Below are 12,699 nucleotides of genomic sequence, written 5' to 3' on the forward strand. Positions count from 1 at the left end.
GCGAAGTTCAAGTTCAAAGTTGCTGCTCAGACAGAGCAGGGTGAGCAGAGGACTCCCCTCACCTCTCTCACCTCGGCCATAAATCGAAAACAGTAGCCGTTTGCATACACGGGGTCCAAATCCAATTCTAATGAAAAAATAGCCGAGACTCCGATTCAACCTGTGAGCCAACAACGAAACATAAACTGTGAATAGTCTTATCAACCTCTCCAGAGCGAGTTCCAGTTACTGACAAATCACCAGGCATCTTTTTTTTCAATTGACTCCCCATGAACCAGCTTTACTTTAATCTATAAATAATAATGTTAAAGCAGTTGTCTGTCCACAGATCGGGCTCTTTATTAACACTGCGCGAAGATGCGTATCTGGTCTTGTGTTTATTTAATTGTGAATGACACATCAACTATATCATGTGAGATTTCCTTTACTCGGGAAAAACGTAAGCAACAAAGCATTGGTTTATAAATCCGATTAATTTATATTTGTATATCTAAGTGTTGGTAGGCCAACCCAAACTGTTGTGTGTTGTTGATCACCGGAAGAAAGGGATGTGAAACTGCGGCTTGACTGTAGATTTTCCTCTGAATTATTCATACTAATTAATTATTAATATTCATATGGATCTGGACACACATCTGCCACACATCAATGCAAGAAAGACACAAATTCAGTATTTTTTTGTTGTTATTTGAAGCATAACAATTAATAGAAATACTCCAGATTTCCAAACCGGTCCCGGCTGTTCCGTGTTTTCTATTTTGTTAGTGCTTTTGAAAAGCTTTGCAGGGTTTTTCTCTGCATATTATTCTATAAAGAACACTTTAGTACAAACCAGCACTTTTATTAACATATTCAGAGGAGTAATAGGGCGATGAAAAACCTCATTCTCTCATTTTTTTCTTCCTGCGTGGGATTTTATGGAAAAGCCAACAAAACTCCAAAACTTCAGACCCTGACTTGTGATAGGCTAATGTACCACCAGAAAAGTGCATCGGCGCTTCAGAGATTTAATTAATGTTCTATATAATTGCATAATTAACGATTGAAGGGGCTGTAAATATTCCGCATCGGTAAAATATAAAATGCGTTAGAGGGTTTTACATGGGTACAAATTAATAAGCAACATCGAGCAATCCTGACCGGACTGAACAAGACAACAAAAACGCCTTTATTAAATAAAGTCAGATATATCAATATAATATAATATATAATAATAATAATAATATAATCAGTACATTTCTAGTGGCATAATACCAATCAAAATAATACAAAAGATGAATACTCATCATCAAATTTCTACAGTAGCCTATATTTACACAACATTACACAATTTGAGGAAAAGTTTGCATTATTGACCGTTTAGACATGCTTACATAATAACAGTGCATCTTTTAACGGGAGATATGTTGCCATGTTAAAAAAAAAAATGTTTTTACATCATACAAACAATGTTTCATATACTCGATAAATCCTTCTTAATGTGAGAGGTTGTTATAGTTGTACATTTTACCATATTAATATCCTAAATGGCTAGGTGTATATTTTCAGATTAAAGGGTAATTCAATATAATATTTTTGCATTTTTGCAGCAAATAACATATCTAAATGAGAGCAGCTGCATAATTTGATTCAAATCATCTATTCAGGGGTCTTATTAACATTTAAACATTACATTGACAAAGTAAACACTGTCACAAAATGGAGAGCAAATACAGAACCTTAAGTAGATCAAATGTTTTAATAAATCATAACCTTTTTCAAATGAATACTGGTGGTCCACAAAACACCTCCCTGGCACAACTCCCATGACCGTTGTGGGATCCGGGAAATATCCAAGTAGAAATATTTGCTCATGACCCTGCTTAAGGTCACAATTAACACAAAAAGACCATTTAACTTTTGCAGAATTGGGCCAAGAATCTGGGTAAATCCATTCCAAGAACTGGTAGTTGGGGGGGGGGGGGCAGTTTTAAGCTCGAGCCAGATGTGACCCGCAGGCTGCTAAATGAGCATCACTGTTTTAAAGCAATTATGCTGCAGTTTGAAGCATTACTTCTCACTGCAGTTAAAACGATGTCTTATATCTATAACAGCATTTATTAAAAACACTATTAAGTTGTGTTGAGAATTGTGAGTGCACATGAAGAACCTCTCTGCTGCACCCAGACCCAGTATCATTTCTGTAGTTTTACATTTTTTATTTACTTTGTTGGGAGTGCTGTATACCTGGCTAAAGTTATAAAGCTATACAAGTAATCAAAGGAGTCATTTTTTCATTTATGTAATTCGTTTTAGCTGCAAAGTTATAATATAACAATCGAATATCATTTAGAAAATAAACTAGTTGAGGCATTACATTTTATCAATATTTTTAGAGACAAATCTTGACCAAAATATGATGTGATGTAAACATGTCACCATGTTTCTCATAAAAAGGTAATCATTGTTCTGTTTTGCCTTGAGCCTTAACGTTATGTCTCCTGCTAATGAAAGACAGCAAACTCATGAAAGATATCACATAGGATTCAGTTCAATAGTGAGCATTAGTTAATTTGTTGGAGAAATACTGTTTTTTGTCGCAGATCTGGACTTTGTTCCTGCATCATCTAATTAATGCAACACGCGAAACTGAATGAGGAAACCTATGCGAGACAAACAAATATTTGAAAAATGTTTCTTTAGTGTTGAAAATAGTTTCCCTGATCTGGCATACTGGACGCAACATCTGTAAAAAACTAAACCCTAGGTGCCTCTAGCTGCATCCAAACACTCTCCAGCACCATCATCATTAAAGACGTATAGCAGAAAATGTGAAATTAACTTGAAGTTTTAGCATAGGATTAGAGCAGCAATTATATATCACAAAAGAAAACAGTCTATGAAGACTAGTTTTTGTATTTAATGAATCAATTCCGCACGAGAGAACTGATTTGTGAATGTAGGTCAACTGTTCACAGGAACATCTGTTTTGTTGCAAACTATTTACTATTTTACTTCTTGTTAAATCAAACATTTTCAGAACTTTTATAAGTAAAAGAGAGGATAATTATTGTTGTTAACTGTTGATATCAGATTTTAATTCAATAAATTGATGACCGTCTCTTTGACGTGTGTTGCATAAGCATTACAGCACATTGAAGTAATTTATTCGAAAGACAACTAATGGGATCTGCATAGATTCTCAGTCCTCTCTTTTCAGACTACGCTCTCGTGCAAACGCATCGACTTGACTCAAAGCAGTTTTATGGAGAGTGATGGATACTCTGGGCAGAAAGATTTTGTTTGTGTTTATTTATGCATACTTAGGCCACTGAGCGAGGAAATGTCACTTTTATAACTCATTCCCATAGTGCTTGTGGGTATAATAACCGCAAGAGAGGAGCTTTTCCAACACCGGATATCTACCAATTGGAAAAAGTCTCACAGTCTCAATGTCTCTGAACATGTGCGATTTTCAAGCCGAGCAGACCAAAACACCACTTCTTACAAGTTAGGACCAAACAATAGTTTTTACCCATGATTACTTTCGTCTGTTATATTTTAAGAAGATCAAAAATAAGTAATTGTACTAATGAGTTCAAGAAAAAGAGGAATTATTTTACACTTTAGACAAAAACATTTGTATATGTCTTGTTCATTTCCATCCTTCCCATGTTTCATGAAACTACTATATCTCAATCTTTATTTATTTATAAAGCACATTTAAAACAACTCAGTTGACCAAAGCGCTGTACAGGGAATAAATATAATATAAAATAACACAATGGGAGTAAAATAACAAAACAATGATTAAAAACATGATAAAAGCACAATAACTAGAAACATATAAAAACACATACAAATGTTCAAGGTTCTTTATTTGTCATACAAACATAGCGAGTAGTTATGTCGATGAAAATCTTAGGTCACAGGTTTCTCCAACAGTGCAACACAATAATACAGAAAAATATAGTGCAAGTATATGTTATGTTCAACTAGTGTTAAAAGCCAGTGCAAAGAGGTGCGTTTTTGGCTGAGTGTACTTTGTACATGATTTATACAAAATCCTTTTTTAAATAATTGTTTTATTATATTACAGTAGGAGTATATATTTTTCGAGTCTATGTCTGTTATTCGCTGCTATAATTTATTTTTCAAGATCATTCATGTTACATCTCATGTTTTCTTATGATTTGGAAATTATAGTCTATCAGAAGTTGGGGGAAATGAACTTCTAGTTGCATTTCACTAGACAAATTACATCAAACTTTTAGGTACTACGAGCCACGCTGAGTCAGGCTTACTGACAACAACTTTCAAGTGGCTACAGCATGCAGGTTTTACATCCATTTTATGGCTAGAAGGCAAATAAATCCTGAATGATTTCCCCTTCTCTTCACCTTTCCTCCTAATCCTTACTCCAATGCTTTGGATTCTTCTCTCTAATAGATGCAGATGCTTCAAGCTTGCAAGTCTGCCTTGTTAGCCACAGATTTTCTGGGCTGTGGAGTTTAAGGGGGGGATTTAAAGACATAGCTTTTACTACTAAAAGAATACCCCAAAAGTAGAATTCTAGCCACAAAGTGTTTCTAAATCCAGGACCCTGACTTCAGAAACTGTGCAAAAACTCAAAATGTTTAAATTAAGAGGCTTATGCTTTATGTTAGTGTCTGGAATTAAACAAATCAACAATTTATTTCCACTAAAAAAAGAGATGTGAACATGAACACATACATACAAAACTAGAAGTTATCCAAATTACGCACACTGAGACCTTAACAAACTTCTTTTTTTTCCTGAGACTTACCATGTAGTTACACCAGGAGCAGCATGTTTCATTCATGTGATTGAACAGAGGGAAAAAAACACATCAAAAATGAATGAGAACATCTGCATTAATCCGAAAGAACTATCACTGGATTGAAAATAACTTAATGGTTATAATTTAAAGTAATTTCAGAGGCAGTTACCTGCAGGAGCTGATGGGAGACTACACACATGGCGTTCCAGATGCCCATGACTGGCCTTGGACTTCAGCAATAACATCAGCAGCTAGGAGACAAAATCAAGAAATTATTCAATGAGTACAGATTTATATATTTAGATTCTTGAACTACTGGGACCCAAAAAAAAGGAAGACAGATATGAACATATGTGTTTGTTTGGCCTAAGCAGAATTCATTTGCAACAATGCAAAGAAAAGGGGCAACCTCAGCAACTGTAAAACAACAACTAAATAAAGCAAATTAAAATATTTTAATACAAACAAATCATGTAACACGCTAGAGGCACCTAGGGTTTAGTTTTTTTAAAGATGTTGAGTCCAGTATGCCAGATTAGAGAAACTATTTTTAACACTAAAGAAACATTTTCAAATACTTGTTTGGCTCGCATAGGTTTCCTCATTCAGTTTTGCGTGTTGCATTCATTAGATGATGCAGGAACAAAGTCCAGATCTGCGACAAAAAACAGTATTTCTCCAACAATTTAACTACAATATAAAGTAAGTAACTTAGAGCAGTACAACTAAAACAAACACACAAAAAATACTAAACAGATGACAGCCAATCGGCAGCGTCTTCACTTATGGTATATGTACATTCTTCTGGCTTATTCACTCGCTGCTCATGGGCATTTCCACTGTGTGGGTACAAACCAACAATATAAGGTTTCTGCTGCAGCAGGACTGATGCCTGAAGGTGCCCGTCTGCAACAGAGCCTTTACAGACTCATCTGTGATTTGGATTTTCTTTTTTTCACTCTTTAGATGCTGTGCTGACATTTATCTAACAAACAGGAACCTCAACATGATCGCCCCTTTTTCCTGCGCCATCAGTGCTGCAGTAAAGCCAATCTATTAAACGCGGTTTAAGCGTGCCGTGCCCAGCCCGTTTTTGGTTGCGTTTCCACTAGGGGTAGTTCCGGCTAGCGGGTACTTTTTCAGTTTTCTAACTCTCCAAAATCGAGGTTCTTTCCGGGCCAACAACCGGCCTGAGTATGCTAACTAGTGAGAGAATCGCTGGCAACTACAACAAAATGAACATTTTTACCGTGATTTAATTGTAATACACGTTTCAAAATGATGCCGAAGTAACAACATACTGATACCGGTTAGTAAACACTCCATGAATTAATGCTTTGACAAGTCTGCAGACAAGACAGCAGGCGAAAAACCTTTTAAAATGCATGTTTTCTGAATGGAGATCGGCTAAGCTAACGCAGTATATGCTCCGACCGTCCACACTCACAACAACGGCCTATACAGACATAAATAAAGCAGCGACTGTATTCTCCATGACACAGACAGTCTGTGGTTTGTACTTGTTTAACTTTTGTCTAGTTTCTGAACAGATATGAGGAGCTGTGAGCTCTGAGGGCTAACAGCTAACGGCTGATGTTGGTTTTGTGTTTCGCATTGAAGATGACGTCACGGCTCCGCCTACACTGCGTTCTATTTTGTCCCTACTGACCGCCAGAGGCTGTGCTTTAGCACTGGATATGTCCATTGCGCGCATGCGCAGCTCGAGTACCAATAACAACAGTCACCTGTGACCCACGTGACACCGGCTATATCAGCCTGTGTCGTCAGAGGATCTGTTCCTTTCATCTTCTCGCTGCGCGAGAGTACCGTGGCTACATTTTTGTAGCCTACAGCGTTCAGGTTTGAACGTTTGATCTGAGGGATTGCTCTGCAAGCAGCTGGCCGCGTGCAGCTTTGCGACTGACAGTCGGAGCTACGGGTCGTTAACGCGTCCTCCAGGTGCTGTGGCCGGCTGTGCAGAGTCTCGACAGACAGGTTTGGGTCAACTTGTTGCTGGTGATGGCTGTGTCACCGCACCCTCTCCCAGCCAAGTTGTCCTGATTGCCGTCTTGTTTTTTGTTTGGCTTAGACTTTCTGGTGACGAGTGTTCCCGCTTCCTCTCCTATAAAGTTGCCCTTATGCTCTTTTGAAAGTTCTGCTTGTGGCGTTGCGCCCGAGCTATCATTAGCATTTGAGTCCCAGCTAATTATCTGGTCTTAACATTTGTGTTCTGACTTGGTCGCTTGATTGTTAGCATAGGGTTTTGATTGCAGTAGCGCTATATCGTTGTATTACTGCTCCTAGTACTAGACTCCTAGCACTAGGATGATATGCAGAGAACAATATTCACTGAGTGTGCTGTGTGCTCTGCATGTGCGTTTACTACTGTAACCATGGCCTACGGTTCTTGCGGGCTGTTCTCTCTCTTAGAAGCTAATTATCTGGTCTTAACATTTGTGTTCTGACTTGGTTGCTTGGTTGTTAGCAGCAGCCGCTTGGCTAACACCTTGCATGTACTGTTAAGCTTCATTATTTAACTCAGCCGGTGAGGGCAGTGCTCTCGCTCCCGCTCCCGGTAACGCATGGTTTTGATTGCAGTAGCGCTATATCGTTGTATGTACTGCTCCTAGTACTAGACTCCTAGCACTAGGATGATGTGCAGAGAACAATCTTCACTGTGTGTGCTGTGTGCTCTGCATGTGTGGCCATTAAAGAGGATTTCATCCTCCCAATATTATATTATCTAGTGGGCAGCCGTTTGGCTGACACTTTTAGGCACCGGCTACTGTAACTACGGCTCTATGCTGTGTAAGTACTGGCCATAGTTACTACTGTAACTACGGTTCTAAGCCATGTAAGTACTGGCCATAGTTACTACTGTAGCTACGGTTCCAAACCGTGTAAGTACTGGCCAGAGTTACTACTGTAACTACGGCTCTATGCCGTGTGAGCACTGGCCATGGTTACTGCTGTAACTACGGCTCTGTGCTGTTCTCTTCTTTAGAAGCTAGTTATCTGGTCTTAAACATGTGTGTTATTTGACTTGATCTCGCTTGATCGTTAGCAGCAGCCGCTCGGCTAACGTCTTGCGTGTACTGTTAAGCTTCTTTATTTTACCCAGCTAGGTGAAGGCAGTGCTCTCGCTCCCGCTCCCTCTGCCGGTAATGCGGGTGTAGCTACATCCCTTTTTCTGTTCGGCGAGTAGCAGCACCGCTCTACTCTTCCCGTTCAGCAGGTAGCTGGTGAAGGCTGTGTTCCCGCACCCGCTCCCGGTTACGCTGCATCTGGCATTCGTCTCTAACTCAACCAGTGAAGGCAGTGTTCTCGCCCCCCCTCCTGGTAGACGCTGAACTGCCTTGTTTTTCCGTTAAGCAGGTAGCTGGTGAAGGCTGTGTTCCCGCACCCACTCCCGGTTACGCTGCATCTGGCATTCGTCTCTAACTCAACCAGTGACGTATTTATTAATCCAGCCAGGTGAAGGCAGTGCTCTCGCTCCCGCTCCCTCTGCCGGTAACGTGGGTGTAATTACATCCCTCTTTCTGTTCAGCGAGTAGCAGCAACGCTCTACTCTTTCCATTAAGCAGGTAGCTGGTGAAGGCTGTGTTCCCGCACCCGCTCCCGGCTACGCTGCATCTGGCTACCTACATAATGGCTCATTCATGTAGCGCCTGTATGGCTTCTCTTGAGCCCGAAGACGGCCACGACGGCTGCCCCCTCTTGCCTCGGCCGCAACATTCGAGCATCTGAAGGAGGTTCTCATGGTAAACGCCTGCATGAGCTGTAGCTGTATGCCTCAGGCGCTCAGAGTGGCTAGAATCACTGTTGGCTGCTGCCAGACGTTCCACCTCAGACATCTCTCCTTGTCACATCCTCCTCCAGATCAGTTCGGCCGTTCCCGGAGACTTGAGGGAGCGATGGCTATGGGTGCTCCCCCCAATAGGAGGACTAGAAACAGGCTGTCCTCTAAAGTGGATCAGCTAGCTGCCGATATGTGCATGATGAAGTCGCCTCTTGGCCCTTCAGCCTGGGCCCGGTATAGGGGCTGCTAGCGTGCCGCCTGCCCCTCCTTCGGTTGACGCCCCTCCTTCGGTTGTCGCACCTCTGTATGAGGACGCCTTGTCGCTAACGGCTTCGGGCTAAAACTCTTCAATGAAGAGATGGAGGACGAGGTCCGGCTCGAGGAAGCTTCCCTCTCCTCTGCTCAGGGTTCTCTGCAGGGCATAGAGGACGACTCCATGGCGGCCACTATTCGTACGGCCCTGGCGCACTTGCAGATTCCGGTTCTGCAGGCCGACTTGGCTCAGGCTAGCGCCTTCGGTCGTATCGGGAACTCCCTCTCCCATCTAATGCTGGCTGTCTCCACCTCTCTGCAGAGCCTTCTTTGCTGGGCCTCAGTGATGCATCACTGCAGGCCTTTGCCCTAATGGCTAGGGAATTGGGACGAGTTATGTCCTTTCTGGTTCCGACTCGTCGCCAGGTTTGGCTGGCCCAGTCACCACTAACGGAGGCATATAGGAGAGTCCTCCGTAGCGTACCAGTCGAGCCAGGGGAGCTGTTTGGGTCAGCTGCCCTGGAGGCACTGGAGCGTGCTGCCCAAGCTAGGCAGACCAGGCAGCAGCTCTCGGGTCTTCGCAGACCTGTGCCCACTCCCAGCAGGCCCAGGGGCCGCTCTAGCAGCCGCCAGATTAAAGGGGTGGTCTGCAGAGGTCCCAGCGGCCCACTTAACCGCCTTCCAGACGGCCTCGTGCCCCAGAGCCTTACCGGCGCGCCCCAAGGGGCTCCAGGGGCTGGGGGGGGCTGGGCCCTGAAGTCCCGGGGCCGGTCGTCGGCTGCTTTCCCAGCAGCAGCTCAGTTACTGGACTGTCTGTACTTCCGGCCCTTGGGTGGTTTTCACCTGAACCCAGGGGTACGGACCGCAGCTCCGGCCCCTAGCCTTTGGCTGGATCGAAATGACAATCGTCAGCGATCCGGCAGAGGCCCTAGCTCTGGCCCAAGAGTTGTCCGTCCTTCTGTCCAAGGACGCAATCGAGCCAGTAGATCCTCTGCTTAGCCCAGGGGGTTCTACTCGGCGTACTTTCTCGTGAGCAAGAAAGTCGGCGGATTTCGCCCGATCTTGGACCTCAGAGGAATCAACAGATTCCTGAAGGTGCTGCCATTCTATATGCTGACCACAGCACATGGACAGGTGGAGTGGTTCTCAACCGTGGACTTGAGGGATGCCTACTTCCGCGTGGGCCGGGCAAGATGGTGCCTTATATTCAGTTCCTCCGGCCCTTGGGCAGACTGGCGGCTGCCGCGGCCGCTGGGCCCTGAGGCCTGCTGTCGTTGCGCCCCATGCAGATGTGGCTGAACAGCCTTCACTTGGACGCCAAGGGGCACAGGGAAGTCAGGGTGTCTCAGCGTTGCCTCCACTCTCTGTCACGCTGGAGGGGCCTATTTCCTGATGGGTGTGCCCATGGGCGCCATCCCATCCCGCCAGGAGACCATCACCATAGGTGCATGTCTCTCAGGGTGGGGTGCAGTGCGGCAGGGCAGGACCGTTCAGGGTCAGCGGTCTGCCCAGGAGGGTGCGCGCCATGTCAACGTGCTAGAGCTTCGGGCTGTGCAGCTTGCACTCACGCACTTTCTACCCCAACTGGGGGGCAAGAATGTGCGTGTTCCTTGGGACAGCATGTACGTTGTTGCTCAGACAACAGTCCCTTCTAGTTAGTGGACGTTCTCACTCCACTCTGAATTTATGTGGCTGCTTTTTCTGCCCAACATGTTCGGGTCTGCGGCGCCACGGCAGGGTGCCACAGGTCGGTGTCCCTCTTTATGAGAGGGGCTTTACGGCAGCGTCCCCCTAGCACCCCGAGGGCTCCGGCTTGGGACCTGCCCCTGCTGCCGGATGCCCTATCATCTCCTCCCTTCGAGCCCCTGGCCCAGGTGGGGCTTAGGTGGCTGCCCACGAAGGCAGCATTTCTGCTTGCCATAGCCTCAGGGAAGCGAGTTGGGGAGTTGCATGTCCTCTCCATAAACGATACATGCCCGAGGTGGGACTCTCAGGTGTTGCCCTTTGGGCAAATGTGGCATTCCTGCCCAGGGTCCTTCCACAAACCCACTTCAATCAGCCTGCCCAGCTGGCATGCTTTGACATTCAGGAGTACGGCATGTCGAAGTTGCTGTGCCCTGGGGGTGCCCAAAGGGCGTATATCGAGGCTACTGCCTGTATACGGCAGTAGGAGCAACTCTTGATTTTGCCATGGCGGCACTAAAGGAGGTTATGCCCTCTAACCAGTGGCTGCCCCACTGGGTATTCGATACCATCTCACAGGCTTACGGGGCCAGTGGCCGCCCCCCTGCCATCGGGCTGAGATGCCACTCTACAAGGAGCATCTCAACATCTTGGGCTGCCCTGAGGGTGGTGCCCCTGGAGACCATCTGCGCCGCGGCGTCATGGGCGTCTTCCGGCACATTCTCCAGTTGTCATCAGGTTAATGTCGCCACTCCCCATTCTTTGGGCGTGGTCCTTTTGCTGAGCTCCGCTGCTTCCAGTGGTGAGCAAGGGCTTGGATTCTTCATGACATGGTTGGTATAGGTCATCCAGTGCTAAAGCACCGCCTCTGGCGGTCAGTAGGGACGAAATAGAACGATAGTTACGGCTGTAACTACGGTTCTATGAGTCCCGGATGACCGCCAGAGTTTCCTGTCACTCAGAATTATTGTGTGCTCGCGAGAAGATTCTGGGAACAGATCCTCTGACGACACCGGCTGATATAGCCGGTGTCACGTGGGTCACAGGTGACTTTGTTGTTATTGGTACTCGAGCTGCGCATGCGCGCGATGGACATATCCAGTGCTAAAACACCGCCTCTGGCGGTCATCCGGGACTCATAGAACCGTAGTTACAGCCGTAACTATCGTTACTATAGATCAGTGACCACCAACTGGCGGCCCGCGGGCCACATCCGGCCCGCCAGACATTCTCATCCGGCCCGCACGACGGGGGTGACTGTGGCGTTGGCGGAGTGGTTACTGCGTTCGCCCCCCACCCATTTTTTTTGTGTACAACGTCTCGTGAGTAAGGTGCAGTACCGGAGTCCAACAGAGAGGCAGCAGCTGCAGGACAGTAGACTGCGTACTGCGAAACCTTCCCTGCCTTGAAGAAGACGTGATCCTTCGTTGTGAAGTGTCTGCTTTGTGCTCTCCGCACCACAGCAGTAGTCCCGCTGCGACAGAGTCCAACAGAGAGGCAGGAGCTGCGGGACAGTAGCCTAGAAGCAGGGTTGGGTTGTAACGGAATATATGTAACGGCGTTACGTAATCAGAATACAAAAATCAAGTAGGCTAACTGTATTCAGCTGCCGTTACATTTGAAAAACGAGTAATCTGATTACAGTTACTTTCGTAAACCTGAAGTGAATACATTTTGGAATACTTATTGGAATTATTGGTGGAAAAGTTTCCTCACAAAATGTAATCTTCATTACCGGCAGAACTGTGTGCACACTGCACAGCGCTGCAGCATGTCTGTGAGCGAGAGAGAGATGCAGCGTCGGTGAGGCCCCACCCCCGCACGCAGATGAGAGAGAGATCTCTTTTAAAATATATTGAAAGTTAGAAACGGAGATGGTTGGATAAAATGTGCAAGATAACGTTTATGTAGCATTTATTTATTGTCGAAATTATGACATTTCATAACGGGATCAAATCAAAGTGAATGGCCTGCTGCTGCTGAATGCATGGGGCAAGTGACTGTAAAAAGTTATTACATCGTTTCAGATAATAATAATGATAATTCATTCTATTTAGGGGTGCCTTTCAAAGCACCCAAGGACACCTTACAATTCATAACATATTCCAAGGAAAGGTTTTAAGACAGTACAAAGAATGCAATCCGGGTGATGTTTTTTATGTGGGGTGCAGATGAGAGGGAGCTG

The 12,699-nt window shown here is 45.0% G+C and overlaps 1 long non-coding RNA gene across 1 annotated transcript in view; it reads right to left on the reverse strand.

Moving 5' to 3' along the window:
* Window positions 1-3,912: 3,912 nt before the first annotated feature.
* LOC117541972 overlaps window positions 3,913-12,699 on the reverse strand; it is a 41,969-nt gene continuing 33,182 nt past the window's right edge. Inside the window, exons 2-3 of the long non-coding RNA XR_004568360.1 lie at window positions 4,950-5,031; window positions 3,913-4,781 (exon numbers count right to left, since the gene is read on the reverse strand). This is a non-coding gene — a long non-coding RNA (uncharacterized LOC117541972). The remainder of the gene's footprint in view (window positions 4,782-4,949; window positions 5,032-12,699) is intronic.

Source organism: Gymnodraco acuticeps, unplaced genomic scaffold, assembly GCF_902827175.1.
Source record: "Gymnodraco acuticeps unplaced genomic scaffold, fGymAcu1.1, whole genome shotgun sequence".
NCBI classification, from domain to species: domain Eukaryota; kingdom Metazoa; phylum Chordata; class Actinopteri; order Perciformes; family Bathydraconidae; genus Gymnodraco; species Gymnodraco acuticeps.